Here is a 13,308-nt window from a genome sequence, read left to right on the forward strand (position 1 = left end):
TCACACTCACATCCCTATTATAAATACAATGAATATCTAGTTCACATTGAATCTAGTTTTTTTACTCTCTGCTCCTGCCGATCTCCAAGAGACTCAACATAATTCATAGGGGGTGCAACGTGGGCGGGTTGGGAGTCATGTGATGTGCCTCTGGGGGGCCCCAAGATGACTGCCTCCCCTTGCCTAACAGTAGTTACGCCCCTGAATTAAGATAAATAAATAATAATTGAAATAATGATCTGGTATTGGTATAAAAATTTTTATTGGTATAAAGTTTTTGGCATAAAGTTTGGTATAAATTTTGGTATAAAGGGGCCTTCTCAGTCGCTGCCCCGATTGTGGAATGCTCTCCCTGCTGAGATACGATCCTCCCCATCTCTGGCAATTAAAAAAAACCACCGGAAAACCCATCTTTTCGCCCAAGCTTTCTCAGCTTCCTAAAAAAGTTTGGGTTTTAATCTCTAGTTTATTTTTAAATTGTTAAACTGTTTTTAAGTTTTTTGTATATGTTTTAACTGTTTTTATGCTATTGTTAACCGCCCAGAGACAAAAGTTTGGGGCGGTGTGCAAATTTGAGAATATATATATATATATATATATAGTTTTTAAAAGAAGACGACAGAAGGGGGACCTTCTAATCATAGAAGAGGAGAGATTCTGTCCTGTGAAAGACCAGAAGCCATGCCTCATCATGAAAGAGGCACCCCCTACTAGTTAAGAGATCAGGGGTATCCTCCTTTTAGAAGAGGCATTCCCTCCTGTGTGAAAGACAAGGGATACCTCATTACAAAAGAGGTATTTTGTACTAGATAAAAGTTCATGGAGAGGTATTCCTGCCTCCTGTGTGAAGGACAAGGAGGAATGCCTTGTAACAGAAGATTGATTTAAAAGCACAATTTGCCATAAAAGTTCACCAACAACCAACCCAATTGAAATGGCAGGAAATGGTCCAGGAGTTCCCAGGAGGAGTTTGCTCTCTGCAAGTCTGCATGATTGCCTGGCCTGGCCTGGCTTCTTTCCAGCCAGCCTCCACTGTGGGCAAATAATTCAGCCCCACCTTTGCAGCAGGTGTGACCAACTCCTTCCATCTAACAAACAATCTTCCGTCCGCATGAAGCAGGAGGATTCCTAAGGCATGGCTTCCACTTTGGAAACGAACGAATCCAGGCCTCTAAACACCAGTGAGAAATGTGGATAAGAAGAATTCCGGACGCATCCCTAGGTTTGCCACATAAATTCTGAGCCATGCTGAGCGGGTCCATGTACAATTAAGAGAGTTGGCGAGGTTTTCTTCTTCCTCCCATTAACTCCCTCACTTTAGCTCAGCCTCTGACAACCAACCCATTTCCAAAGTCTTAACTGTGACACGTCCCAAGCCTGACGTGCCAAGATCCATTATGCATGGACGGGTGTTTTACCTGTGTGGGTCAGAGGTGGTTCCAGCCATTAAGTCGGTCACAGAGTAGCACCTTTCCAGCAAAGTGCACCCAGACATGCTCTGGTGCTTCCAAGAGATGGGACCTCATTGGTCCCTGGCCCCGTGACTTCCAGATCTTTATGGACCAAAGGCGACGAGCAACAGAGGGCAGGACCCTCTGCGTGTGCGGCCGTGAATGGAGGGCATGTGATACGAGGGGTATAACATGATGCATGGAGTAGAGAGAGTGGACAGAGAGACATTTTCCTCCCTCTCTCACAACACGAGGACTAGGGGTCATCTCATGAAATTGAAGGCCAGGAAATTTAGGACCGACAAGAGGAAGCACTCTTTCACACAGGACATACTTAAATCTATGGAATACTCTTCCAGGGGATGTGGTGGTGGCCACTAGCTTCGTTGGCTTTAAAAGAGGCTTGGACAAAGTCACGGAGAGGACTGGTTTATCAATGGCTACCAGTCTGGTGGCTACAGGCCACCTCCAGCCTCACAGGCAAGATGCCTCTCAAGACCAGTTGCAGAGGAGCAACAGCAGGAGAGAGGGCATGTCCTCCACTTCTGCCTGTGGGCTTCCCAGCGGCATCTGGTGGGCCACTGTGTGAAACAGGATGCTGGACTAGATGGGCCTCCTTGGGCCTGATCCAGCAGGGCTGTTCTTATGACATAGCAAATAACCCTGAAATAAATGATGAGCCGGGAGTCTTTCATGATGAGAATTGATCATCAGAAATGCTTAGTCCCTGTCTAGCAGTTTCCTGATTCGCTCAAGACACTGATGTGAGTTTGCTCATTCTTACAACACCCCTGTGAGTGAGGCCGCTGTACTTCACTGCATGCTACACTTTGAAGATGAAAGCAGGGATCTGAGGCTGCCTGGCACACACTGAGCTGACCTCTGAGACATGAAACGGGAGTTCCCAGTTCATAGCTCATGCTGCTCACCATGGCACCAGCCTGTGCGCTGGCTTTCTCAGAAATCAAGAACCCCACAAGGAAGGCTTGTAAATACTAATAATATTGGTGACATTGGGAAATCCCCTTGCTTGGGCCACCCACTCGGCACATAACCTCAGTTTCCCCTCCTCTCTGACCAATGCGATGTCAATATTAATAGTGTCTGCCTTACAGGATTGTTGTACAGTTTACCAAGCTACTGTATGTCAAGTTGCATTCAGTGCCAAGAATGTGCTATTTCAATGCAATGACCTCAGGGCAGTTGGTCTCTCTCTTTAAAAAACATTTCTCTGCCCCATGAGGACTAGGTGCTTGGTTTGTCTTTGTTACAAGTTTGAAGAAAACATTCCTGACAATAACTGTGATTTGTCAAGAAGTTATGGTTCATGGTCATGATGTTAATTCCTGTGTCTGGATTTAATCATATGTGGTGGGCCAATTTGTTGGGGCGCTGGTCTCAAGTGGTGAGACCACTATCACTAGCCCATGTCTTTGGCGCAAACCAGGAAGGAAGTTCATTGCGTTTCTCCAGGCTGGCATCCTAGACAGCCCCATGGGAGTTAAGCCAGCAACTTTCTCATCCGGACCGCAGAGGCGGAAGATGCCCGCTGTGTCTTTTGCGTGGGTGATGCCAGCTGGTCATCGTCTGCTTTGGCCCAAGGAAGACGGGGAGCAAGGGTCTCATTCTGAAAAATGCTGTTGACTTTGGCATGTGGGTCTGTCTGGGATCTTGAGGCCACTTGGCCGCCTGGGATTTGCTGTTCCCACATCACGGGCATGTGGGTTCCAGACTGGAGGCGGGTTTTTTTTTACAAGAGTTAAAAGTGTCTTTTAGAAAGTTAAAAGTATCACCAGCGTTGATAGTGGGGTGAGTTTGGGGAGGGGAGGGCGGTAGATCAGTGGGACAGTTTGATGATGTGGGTCTGCTTATGTCCTCAAGAGGGAGCCAAACCTTTTCCGCTGCTGTCAACAACACACACGGACATCAGACCAATCTCAACAGGGAAAACCTCAGACGCAAAGCCAGCCCAGAGAATCAGCGGAAACATGTGCTTGCAAGTTACCTGTAAAATTCTTATCTCTCCCCAGATTTTGGAGTTTGAACAACCTAGTCTTGCGTCCCAAGTGGAAGTGATGCACCGAGAATCCTCCATTGTTGTATTTCTCAGTTTCTAGAGTGGAACCTTCATATTCAGGGGCAGTCTACCTCTGAATATCAGCTGCTGGTAGACAAATGAGAGGGGGGTTTGTTGCCTTTGTGTCTTGCTTGTGGGCTTCCTGGAGGCAACTGCCTGAAGTCACTTTGGTCTGATGCCTGGGGAATGCATTTGGTCTGATCTCACTTGATGGGGAGGGGAATGCATTGAGACTTTCAATCATTTTTGTGTATTCTTCTCCCCCCCCACCCCACCCACAAGCATTCAAAAATGTTCTCTCTGGGGCACCTGTCCCCATTAGCTAGTTATTCAGTGGTAGACTGCTTCTGCCTATGGAAGTTCCATTTAGTCAGCATGACTCATGGCTGTTGATAGACATGTCCACTATAAGAACAGCCCAATTGGATTAGGTTAAAGGTCCCTCTAGCCTAGCACTCTGTTTCCAACGGGGATGGGTAGAGGCCTCCAGAAAGCCCCCAAGCAGGGCAGGAAGGCAAGAGATTTCTCTGCTGTTGCTTTCCCCAGCAACTGGTATTCCAGGGTCTACTGCCTCTAAACATGGAGGCTCCATCTCGACTGCCATGAACAAGATTGCCCTATCTTCCAGGAATTCATTGAATTCCTGTTTCAACCTCTCTCCACTCATTGCATTTATTACATACTTCCTGCAGCATCTCTTTGGATTTGAGCTGTTTCCCGGAAGCCTACGCCCCCCCCCCATTCCCCCCCTACAGAAACAAACTGTCAGCCTGCCACGGGGCCTAGAGGGGCCTCCAACTTAGTGGCATGTCCTCCGACAAGACAAAGTCACGTCCGTCCAGGGACTGCGGCAACAGCTAAATCTTCCCGATGCAGAGATGGCTGCGGTGGCATGCAATTAATGGGGTGTTAATGAACTAATCCTAATGCCTTAATTGCTAATCTTAATTGCTCCCAGAGAAAGGGGGAAAGGCAAAGAGCCACTCTTTGTCCTTTATGGGCCACGATCCGAGAACGTTATGCACGCACAGAACTCAAGGGCCATGGCTCATGCAGCCCACAGTGCCTGGGAAGTCTCCGTGTTCATTGCCAAAGAGGCAAGCTGTGTTGCAGAAGAGGCAAGCCCTCACGGTCATTAGTGCAGCAGATGGGGCGGCGGGGAGGGAGTCTCTTCCCTAGCTTGTAGCTCATAGTTCAACCATGCCTGTTAACATGTCTCTCTCTCCCCCACACCTCCCTCCCTCCCTCGTCTTTGTGACCATGCCTCCCTCTTAACAGCTAAATTGTAGGTGTTAAGTGAATCATTATTAGTGTATTGCTTTGGCTCTACTGTTGATTTATAAGCAGGGATATCTTATTATCTGTATCATCTTCTTTTCTTTCTTTCTTTCTTTCTTTCTTTCTTTCTTTCTTTCTTTCTTTGCACATCCGTCAATCTGTCTGTTTTCTTCCTCTTCTGTCTGTCTATTTCCTCCCTCCCTCCCTCTATCTAGATGGGTAGGGTGGTATTCTGAGCAACAGGCTTCATCGACGCTGGCCGGCCTGCTGCATCAACCTGGACGGCACAGCACCTCAGCTAACAATCAGGGAAGGTGCCATCTCCACAGAGCTCTCTCTAGGCGGCCGCTTGGTCCTCTGCTGCTGTCGCTGGATCATGTAACTGGAGGCTCTGGGTTGCATCAGGTTCCCCTTCAGCTCCCGCAGTAAACACAAACTTCTCTCCAGGGGGATCCAAAGGTCTCATTCTCCAAGGATGGTGAATCCAGCAACTGCTTGGAGATCGATCAGAGAGATTGTGTGTGTGTGTGTGTGTGAGAGAGAGAGAGAGGATTTTAAATTTTTTAAATTAGATCTGTTTCTATATTTTAGCATAATACTTTAATAGTGTAATTTTTATAGTCTTGTTTTAACTTTTTCTATGTGAACTGCCTTGTGATTGTTTTAATGAAAGGTGGTATATAAATTCAACAATAAATAAAATAAAATAAAATAAAATCTTTATGACTATTCATTATTTGTTTGCTAAACTCGGGTGAGATTTGAACCAGGACTTCTTCCTAACATTACACCTAGCTGATCAAAACAAACTGAAGTTTGGGGATTCATAACACTGGTGTGGTGCATGGGCCCTGGGCCCCGTAGGAGGGCCTTCTCTGTGGCCGCCCCTCTTCTTTGGAAGACTCTCCCCCTCGCCCATCTTTAAAATTCACATCTGCCCTGCATGTGTCCTGCAGAGAGGAGAGCTGGTCTTGTGGTCGCAAGCATGACTTGTCCCCTTAGCTAAGCAGGGCCCGCCCTGGTTGCATTTGAATGGGAGACTAGAAGTGTGAGCACTGTAAGAGATTCCTCTCAGGAGATGGAGCTACTCTGGGAAGAGCAGAAGGTTCCAAGTTCCCTCCTTGGCAGCATCTCCAAGAGAGGGCTGAGAGAGATTCCTGCCTGCAGCCTTGGAGAAGCCGCTGCCAGTCTGTGAAGACAATACTGAGCTAGATAGACCAAGGGTCTGACTCAGTGTATGGCAGCTTCCTATGTTCCTATGTGCCTCTCAGGAGGCAAAGGGTGGCGTTCTTCCCACCAGAAGGAGTGGGCCAGTAGCCCAGGTCGAGTTCTGGCATGTGCCAGGGGGACCCTAGCACAGAACATCAAAGGCTGCAGAAACTGCAGAAACTAGGGCTTTGTAACATGGGAGTGAGAAGCTCACCCTTCCCATGTCAGGAGGGAGAGAAAAGGGAAAATGTCCTATCGGGCAGCCGACGCTGCCTGAAATAATAGACGGAGAGTTTGCCCGGGCTCTCAGTAACCAGGGAGGGAGGGGGAGTTCGCTCTGGGCTCCTCCGGAGACTGAGCCACCGCCCCCACCCCCCGGTGCATGTGACATCATGTGCACGGGTGTATCTGGAGGGGGCCGCCAAACGGGGCCAGACCCAGGCCACCGTTCGACTGGCTCCACGGCTGTCAGGATGCAAGGCACTCTGCACGTCCTCAGGGGCACACTGCTTGAAGCATCCTTAGGTGGCGATCCATGGAACTGAAAAATGGCTAAGCCGTGCCTGGATCCCCTTTCAGTGCAGTAAAACTGTACATCAAAAATGGTGCCACCTCCCATTTCAGAGACAATGAAGCCATTTTGGGTATGTCTCCCCCTGAAAACAATTTTTATGAATAATTATTTTCCAAGGTTGGGTGTCCCCTGCCTGCCCCACCCACTCCAGGGTGCTCTATAACCACAGCTCAATTTAAAAACCAGTAGTTTGAAGCAGAACGAACAGAGCTGACCTTTTCTTCTTTAAACAAGGTGACTCTTACCCATGCAAATTTGGTTTGTATCTGACTGCCAGCCAGAGGTGTAACTATAGGGGGGGCAGGGGGGGCACGTGCCCCGGGCGCCATCTTTTCTGGTCACATGGGGGGCGCCATCATGACCAATTTTTTTTAATTTTTTTAAAAAATTTTGTTAATACAAATGTTTCCTGCTTAGTGCAGCAGTGCTGCAGCAGTTAAGGGAGCGCGTTGGTGTCCCCTTCCCCATGAGCGGTCCCTTCCACGCCGCCTGCGCCCCCCGCATTGCTTTGCTGGCACCTGGCAGCCAGTCAGTGGCCTGGCTTGGCAGCGGCGGCGGGCGCTTGTGAGGAAAAACCTAAGTATAATGTACTATGTTGGGGGGGCGGGGGGCGCGGTGGGGGGGGGGGCGACATTTCAGTGCTTGCCCCGGGCACTGTTTTCCCTAGTTACGCCTCTGCTGCCAGCACATGGGTTATGAAAGGGTGGTGCCTATATTCGAGTGGCCGCCATCTTGAAACAAGATGGCAGACCAGGGGAAAATACCTCCATCAGGGTCTCCTTAGACCCTTTCCCACATGCTGTGGATTTGGTATGTATCCAATTGTCAACACATCAGTTGCAAAGGGGTGTTGCATATACTTTGAGTGGCCGCCATCTTGAACCAAGATGGTGGATTGACCAAACCAAAAAAAACAAAAAGAAAAAACATCCCCTGTCAGGGTTCCCGAGGACTCCATCACACGTATGCTGTGAATCTGGTTTGCACTGGACAATAAACACAAAAGATATTAGCAGACACGCAGACATAGTGATCTCAGAAAAAATCTTGTTAATTTCACTCCCTTTGACAGCACAAAATGAAATCAACAAAGCCTGACACCAATGAATTTTCTGAAAATTACTTCAGAGACCTGCAGCCAGGGGGTGGCTAGGATGGGCCTGCTCCCCTAATTTTCTCCCCCCCTTCCCCCATAAACAAATAATTTTAGAATAACTGAACATTGCTTGCATTTAGCACAGATGGAGGCCAGATAAGCCAGGCCCCCACTTTGGGGGGGGGCATCCCCTCCCTAAACGTTTAGGCTGGCTATGAGCTGGTTAGCTGGGTTACATGGAAGTAAATTCCATGTACATTTTTCATGTGCTTTCTGTAGAATTAGGTGCAGCTTAACGGGGTTCCCCAGGGGGTATACCACCCGCCAGATGACAATGAAACTCAGACCTGCTTCATTTTGGCAAGGTGGCAGCACTGTTTAAATCTCTTTTGTTTGTTTGTATTCAGGAAACCATTTTAAAAATATGATTTCAGTTCCGGTTCTTGTTCATCACTATCTTGCAGCTCAGATACAAAATTTTAAAAGCCAATTTGGAAACCAGTTCAGACCCTTTGAAGTGGTTTGGTTCAATTTTTTTGCTGAATAGTATCTAATTCTCTTGCTTGAATCCATTCATAAGAACACAACAGCAATCATGTTGGATCAGGCCCAAGGCCCAACTAGTCCAAAATCATGTCCCACCAGGTGCCTCCAGGAAGACCACAGGCAAGAGCTGAGGGCATGCCCTCTCTCCTGCTGTGACTCCCCTGCACCTGGTACTCGGAGGCATCCTGCCTTTGAGACTGGAGGTGACCTGTAGCCCTCTGACTAGTAGCCGATGATAGACCTCTCCTCCATGAAGTGATGCAAACCCCTCTTCAAGCTGTCCAGGTTGTTGGCTGTCACTACATCTTGTGGCAGAGAATTCCACAAGTGGACGATGCGTTCTGTGAAAAAATACTTTGGTTGGCTGGTACTAAATTTCCTAGCAATCAATTTCCCTCTCTCCTGCTGTTGCTCCCCTTGCAACTGGGATTCGGAGGCATCTTGCCTCTGAGGCTGGCCTATAGCCCTCAGACTAGTAGCCATTGATCGACTTGTCCTCCATGAATTTGTCTAAGCCCCTAGTAAAGCCATCCAGGCCATCACCACATCCCATGGCAGATAATTCCATAGATTAATGTTGTGCTGTGTGAAAAAGTACTTCCTTTTGTTGGTCCTAAATTTCCTCACAACCAGTTTCATGAGATGACCCCTGGTTCAGTTGTTATGAAAGAAAGAGAAAAAATTATCTCTCTCCACACCATGCATGATTTTGTGGACTTCTATCATGTCTCTCCTTAGTCATCTTTTTTCTAAACTAAAGAGCCCCAGGGATTGTAGCCTTGCCTCGTAAGGAAGGTGCTCCAGGCCCCTGATCATCTGGGTTGCCCTCTTCTGCACCTTTCCCAGTTCTACAACGTCCTTCTTAAGATCCGGTGACCAGAACTGTACGCAGTACTCCAGATGCGGTCACACTGTAGATTTGTATAAGGGCATTATAATATTAGCATTTTTATTTTCAATCCCCTTCCTGTGAGATTGATAATAGTTTTCTTTCTTCAATGAAATCGTTTTGATTTTTTTAGATCTAAGGCCTTCACCAACAAAATCTGATCTCTCGGCAGCTTTCGATGCTATCGAGCATAGTATCCTTCTGGAGTGTCTGAGGGGATTGGGAACAGGAGGCACGGCTTTGCAGTGGTTCCGCTCCTACCTCCCAAGCAGATTCCAGATGGTGTCCCTTGTAGACTGTTGCTCTTCAAAATCTAAACTTTTGTATGGTGTCCCTCAGGGTTCCATACTGTTTCTAATGCTTTTTAACATCTACATCAAACCACTGGGAGACATCATCAGGGGATTTGGTGCAGGGTGTTATCAGTATGCTGATGACATCCAAATCTTTTTCTCCATGTTAACACCATCCGGAGAAGGCATAACCTCCCTAAATGCCTGCCTGCAGGCAGTGATGGGCTGGATGAGGGATAACAAACTGAGGCTGAATCCAGTAAGTACCAGAGGTACTTCCTGTGTGGCGTTGGAACTTGGGAGACAATTTTCTTTCTATCAGCTTCAGCTGTTAAGCCACCTGCATTCGTTTCTTGAGATAAATGACCTCAGAACAATAGTACAACTGCTGGTCACCTCCAGACTTGACTACTGCAATGTGCTCTATGTGGGGCTGCCTTTGTATGTAGTTGGTTCAAACTTCAGTTGGTTCAGAACGCGGCAGCCAGGTTGGTCTCATTTCAGAGAGACCATATTACTCCTGTGTTGAAAGAGCTACACTGGCTGCTAATAAGTTTCTGGGCAAAATACAAGGTGCTAGTTATAACCTATAAAGTCCTAAACACAGCCCTGGATTAACCATAAGGCAAAACAAGCACGTGCTTAGGGCATCAAGGGAAGGGAGGCACCACAGAGTTTTCCCCCAGCTATCATGCCCTTAACTCTTTCACTGAACATAAGAACATAAGAATAGCCCTGCTGGATCAGGCCCAAGGCCCATTTAGTCAGTTGCAGGGGAGCAATGGCAGGAGTTGCAGGGGAGCAATGGCAGGAGAGAGGGCATGCCCTCAACTCCTGCCTGTGGCTTCCAGCGGCATCTGGTGGGCCACTGTGCGAAACAGGATGCTGGACTAGATGGGCCTTCTTGGGCCTGATCCAGCAGGGCTGTTCTTATGTTCTTATGTAGTCCAGCATCCTGTTTCGCACAGTGGCCCACCTGATGCCGCTGGAAGCCACAGGCAGGAGTTGAAAGGGGCATGCCTTCCCTCCTGCTGTGACTCCCCTGCAACTGGGACTCAGAGGCATGCTGCCTTTGAGGCTGGAGGTGGCCTTTAGCCCTCTAACTAGTAGCCGTTGATAGACCTCTCCTCCATGAAGTGATCCAAACCCCCCTTAAAGCCCTCCAAGTTGTTGGCTGTCACCACATCTTGTGGCAGAGAATTCCACAAGTTGTGATTATGCGTTGTCTGAAAAAGTACTTCTGTTTGTTGGTCCTAGATTTCCCAGCAATCAATTTCATGGGATGACCCCTGGTTCTAGTGTGATGTGAGAGGGAGAAGAATTTCTCTCTCTCCACTTCCTCCACACCATGCATGATTTTATAGACCTCTCTCATGTCTCCCTGCAGTCGTCTTTTTTCTAAACTGGAAAGCCCCAGGTGTTGTAGCCTTGCCTCATAAGAAAGGTACTCCAGGCCCCTGATCATCTGGGTTGCCCTCTTCTGCATCTTTTCCAGTTCTACAATGTCCTTTTTTAGATGTGGTGACCAGAATTGTAATGTAGCAGTACCCCAGGTGTGGCCGCACCATCATTTTGTATAAGGGCATTATAGTTCCTGAATTCCATTCAGGAACAGGTATATGCTCTATATCCTCTGCCATGAAGATGGACACAAAGAACTCATTGATCTTCTCTGCAACCTCCATATCCCCCTTAATAATCCCTTTTAGGGATGTGCACAGACCGCGGATGCGCGGTCCGACGCTGGGTGTGTGTGTTGCTTTAAGGGCGGTGGGGGGTTGTACTTACCCCTCCCACCGCTTTTCCCCCTCTGGGGCTTCAGTTTTTAGGGGAATCTTGGCATGGTGCATGCGGTGGTGGGCGCATGTGCAATAGTTAATTCCGCTTTTAGCAGGCAACGAGGAGGCAGGGACGGCAGGGAGGAATGCTGCCGCCCCAAAGATTTCCCTAACAACTGGAGTGCCAGAGGGGGGAAAGCAGTGGGAGGGGTAAGTACAACCCCGCCACCCTTAAAGCAATACCCCCCCCCAGCATTGGACCGCCAGACCGGGCCACCTATGAACCGGTTTGCAGGCCTCTAACATGACCTGCGAACCGCTTCATGCACACCCCTAATCCCTTTCACTCCCTCATTGTCTAGTGGTCCAACTGCCTCCCTGGCAGCTTTCCTGCTTCTGATGTATTTAAATACGTTTTTATTATTCCCCTTGATGCTTTTAGCTAAATGTTCCTTCACCTTGCATTTCTTTTGCTCCCTTGCATTTCACTGCCACACTCCGCTTTAGTCGATTTTTTGTGATTGTTTTGATCTGCCATGTTCAACTTTACTCTGCCTTGTTAAAAAAACGTTTTCTTTGGCTCGGTGAGCGACTAAAGTGTCGAGAAACTACTAAACTATGTATCAGGAGTAAAAAGTCATTGATTTGCGAAAGATTCCTGTAAAGAGCAGTACACAATATTCACGGAAAAGATGGTCATCTGTTATGATGTCTGACCTTGAAGAAGAAATATTTTTCTCAATCATTCCTTCTGTTGTGGCTATAAATATGAAATTGTAGGCAGTGGAACTGTTTTGTTTTACCTTTTAAAAAATCTAGAAGAAAACTTTTTAAAATTTAAATAAATATTAAGTTATAATTAAATAATTTGCTTGAGTCTTAATGTCTTGTCAGTTAAGCAATGGAGGGGAGGCAGTGGCACCATTGTTGGGCTGTTCTTAGGGCATCAGAAAATGCCTTCTTCGCCATGAGCCCACTGCCCACTGAGATCATCTGGAGAGGTTAATCTGCAGTTGCCACCGGCTCGTTTGGTGGCCATACAGGGACGGGCGTTCTCCTTTGCTGCTCCGAGGCTTTGGAATGCACTCCCTGCTGAAAAAAGAGCCTCCCCATCTCTGACAACTTTCTAAAAGTCCCTAATGACTCATTTTCCCCCACCCAGGCTTTCTAACTTGACCTCGGTTTAAATTGTTTTAAGGTTTCATTTTAAATTTGGTTTATGTTGTAAACTGCCCAGAGACGGAAGTTTGAGGTGGTCTACAAATTATATACATACATTAAATAAATAAATAAATAAATAAATAAAATGAAATACACACAGCAGATAAATATAAAATCAAGAAAATAAAACACCATACACCAAACGGTTTCCATGTCTTGGGCTGAGGGGTTTGACTCTAGGTTAGGTTCAAGGCAGAGATTTTAGGTTTCCAGTGAATTCTGGTTCACTGGGTGTGTGTGTGGGGTGGGGGGGAATCTTGTTTTAAACAGGATTTGGGGCTTGGGTTCAAGTGTGAGTCAATTCCCAGTTTGCACTAAAAGTTCTATGCCACCTTTCCACTTGCAGCATGGGAAGAATGTCATTCCCAATAATATTCTTTTTTTTAAAGCAGCAATTTGCATCATTATTACATCTTTAATTCTTTATTTTATTTTATGATTTATTTTATCGTATGCCTTCAGACGATACCCTAAATTCTTCAGGTGATGTAATCGTAATCTAACTGTGATATATTTGCAATGTAGCAATCTTAATATTGCATATAATTGCTATATTGGCAATCTAGAATTTTTTTTAATGGATCCTTACATTTCTAGAACACTTTTCAGAAAAGTATATCCCAAGGTGCTCACTCTCTCTCCCTCCCACACACACACCCGTACAATATTTATTTTTAGAGACCTTTTTTTTTAATGATGATGATGATGATGTCAACTACAGAAGGTCACACTACTATGACACTATCTTTAATTTTTCTTTAGTTATCCTAGACCTTTGGAAAGGGCCCAATAATTACATTACCAAATCCAGTCAATAACATCTGGTAGACTGTGTGTAGATAGCATAACAACAACAGCAACAGCAATAATATATTGATTAATATTGTGGTTTTTAA

Source organism: Hemicordylus capensis, chromosome 2 (assembly GCF_027244095.1).
Source record: "Hemicordylus capensis ecotype Gifberg chromosome 2, rHemCap1.1.pri, whole genome shotgun sequence".
Lineage (NCBI taxonomy): Eukaryota > Metazoa > Chordata > Lepidosauria > Squamata > Cordylidae > Hemicordylus > Hemicordylus capensis.